Source organism: Tupaia chinensis, unplaced genomic scaffold (assembly GCF_000334495.1).
Source record: "Tupaia chinensis unplaced genomic scaffold, TupChi_1.0 Scaffold000270_2, whole genome shotgun sequence".
NCBI classification, from domain to species: domain Eukaryota; kingdom Metazoa; phylum Chordata; class Mammalia; order Scandentia; family Tupaiidae; genus Tupaia; species Tupaia belangeri.
In genome coordinates, this window is record NW_006159751.1 from 5297369 (window position 1) to 5300629 (window position 3261).

At 44.6% G+C, this 3261-nt stretch overlaps 1 pseudogene; it reads right to left on the reverse strand.

The window, feature by feature from the left end:
- Nucleotides 1-1789: 1789 nt before the first annotated feature.
- On the reverse strand, nt 1790-2343 carry LOC106734978 (60S ribosomal protein L24 pseudogene; annotated as a pseudogene).
- Nucleotides 2344-3261: the final 918 nt, after the last annotated feature.

The window sequence follows — 3261 nt, forward strand, 5'->3', positions numbered from 1 at the left end:
CCTGATAGCCACCTACTCTCCCAACCTGTGAGCCCAGTTGCTACTCAGGAGCTCCCTTCTGAGGCCATGCACCAGGACACCCTGATGTAAGCGCCCATGTGGGGATGACACTCGGCTCTCTGCAGAATGTGAATCAATCTTGTTTGTTCTACGGCCCTGAGTGTGGTTCCTCACAAAATTTGCCACTCGCATGTGCCCTCTGTGTACCTGGAGAACAGCCTGGACCCATTTCCTCCAGGAGACAGAGCATCTCTGTGTCCATCTGTCCGTCCCATAGTATAGGCTGTGAGAGTTTGTGACCTGTCTTGCCTTTTCTTTGGATTTCTGCTTGACAATGAGTCATAACTTGAGGCCTAAATCCAGTTGTTGTCTATGAACACTCTACTGTGATGGTGGGAAGTAGTTTATGAGAACCTGTCAGTTCTCTTGCTCTCCACCTCTGTGGCTTCTGTCTATCTGGGCTACCGCTCTCTTGTGGTGGGTGATAGCAACACTGTTCTCCCTGTGTCCCTGCAACTGCTCTCCTCACAATTGTCCAGAGATTTCTTCTTAAAACATAACTTGAATTGTGTCTTTTTCCTGCTTAAAATCTTTTGATGTTATCCCAGTGCACATAGAACTCCTGGTGGCCCGCAGGGTTGTTGGGTCTTCCTTGATTCTTACCCTTGCCCTCTGTCACCTTTGTCTAGTGGGTTCCAGTTTCATTGTCTCTCTGCTTCTCACTCCCACCTGGCTCTTCCCAGTCTCACCTGAGATGTTCCCTCTTCAGACAGGCCTTCCTTTCACCCAAGATTAAACAACCTGGTTTTATTCTCCAGCTCGTTCCTTCATTCAGCTCATGACTTTCTGTTTTGTTCATTGTGGACTTTTCAAAGAAATGTGTTTATTTATTTTGTTCATGAGAGAGAGAGAACATGCACAAGAGGGAGGGAAGGAAGGGGAGGGAGGGAGAGAGAGACAACCTGAACACAGTCTGGTCATGCAGTAATTTCCTTCCCCTGGGCTACAACTTGTCAGGATCTTGGACACACATGCACATGCCTGGCTTATTTCAGGTCAACTGGCCTGGAGATGTGAAGCCCTGGTTTGCCATGTTGCTTCCAGCACTGCAGTTCAGTATACTGCTGACTGTGCCTCAGAGGGTGGGCTCATTTGTTGCTCTTTTAAAAAGTCCATCTCCCCTACTAAGCTATAAACTCCACAAAAGCAGGAGAGGTGTCTGTTTACTCTCCTCTGGGTCTCCAGGGTTGGGGCAGAACCTAAGCATTTTCACCTGAGATCCTATTTCTCCCAGTCTCCATCCATCTTGATCTTCCTCGCTTCCCTGGGTTGCTTCCAATAGGTGCATGGATGTCTGTCACGAAGATTTCCTAATACAGAATCTAGCTACACTGATTCTCTAGAGCAGAATCAGTCATTGTCTGCCTTAGAATCTGCTGTCATCTCATTCTCCAAGAAATCCATCATCTCAGTCAAATAGATGACCACCCTTGCCCCCCACATGTCCACACTCATATATACATACTCAGTTCTTCCTGTGTTGGCTGGACATTTTTTTAAGAGAAATTTTTGCTATGGAGCGTGTGCACTTGCAAGAGAGAGAGAGAGAGAGAGAGAGAGAGAGAGAGAAAGAGAATCACCCCCTAGTAGATGGCTGCAATGCAGTCCCTTCTCCCTCATTCTCCTCTCAGGATTTTGGGCACACATATACATGCACCTGGTATGTGTTTTAAGCTGCTGGATCTGGCACTTGAGCTGTGGTTGACTACATGGGAGTTCACTGATGTAATTTTTTTTTTTTTATAATTAGATCTTTATTGTAAAATCTGATCTGCTAAATTAGCGTTTTCCACCAACTCTGGGAGCAGAAACCTTCACAGGCTTTACAATCTTTTGCTTAGGTGCTGCCTTTGTGGGAGCCTTAGCAGCAGCCATTGCTGTCTTTTTAGATGCTTGCTTAGCCTTTTTTGCTTCCTTGGCAGCCCTGATAGCTTGCTCTCGCTGAGCCTTTAACTTCAGGTTTTTGGTTCCTCTTGGACATGGTATCAGCAAGAGACGCACCAGTGATAGCCCTCTGGAATTTGACTGCATGGTGGGTCCTTTTCTTTTGAATTTCTTCCGACTGTCCCTTTTTGTGCTTTCTTCTGTAGAGAACAGTCCAGTTTATTTGCCTTGGATTTCTCTTGGAAAGGAATGCTGACTCGCATTTTGCATTAAGAAATTGGAAAACCTTCCAGTCGGTCCTGGCGTAGCGCCTCCCGTGTCCGGGGTAGATCTTGTACCCGCTGAAACTGCACAGCTCGACCTTCATGGCGGCGGCTCCCGGACAAAAGGAAAGATGGCGAAGAGCACTGATGTAATCTTTACACCATCTGATGGTCCCTGGACATTGTTATTCTTAAGATGTAGTAATAAATGGCGTTAAGTGTGCAGGTTCTGGAGCCAGACCAGGTGGTTCCAATCTGTTCTGTCAGTTACTTGTTGGGCAGGTGATTTAACCACTCTATGCTGCAGCTTTTTCTTCTGTTAAGCAGTGGCATGAGCTGGCTTGGTAATGCACTGCTCAAGTGAAGCTGGATCCATGTGAAAGATTGTGGGTTCGGTTCCTGGGTTGACTTGTAACATCCTAGGCACCTGTGATTTTAGCTGGCTGGGAAGGCAGAGGGGGATCATAGTATGAGAATCTATTGGGGGTGTTTCTCTCTCTTCATTTCTCACTCTTCCAAAATAAATAAATAAACTTAAAAACCACCATGGGATATCATTTAATTCCAGTCAGAATGGTTATAATGATAATAACAAAAACTAAGAATGACAAGTGCTGGTGAGCCTGTGTGAAAAGGGAACTCTCCTGCACTGCTGATGGGAATATAAATTAGTACAATCACTGTGAAAAATAATATGGAAGTTCTTTAAAAACCTACACATAGAACTACCACCCTACTCTTTGATATTTACCCAAAGGCCAGGAAAACACTCAGTTATAAAGATAATTGCATATCAATGTTTACTGCAGCATTATTCACAATTGCTAAGTCATGGAATCAACCTAAGTGCCCAACAAGTAATAAATGGATTAAAAAAAAACATGGCACATATACACAATGGAATATTATTTAGCTACAAAGAACAAGACTCTATGATTCATATATAGTGGCTGAATCTAGAAGATTTAATGATAAGTGGAATCAGCCAGACTATGAAAGACAAACACGGTATGTCCCCCACTCAAAATACACCTTTTGTCTGCACTCAATGATA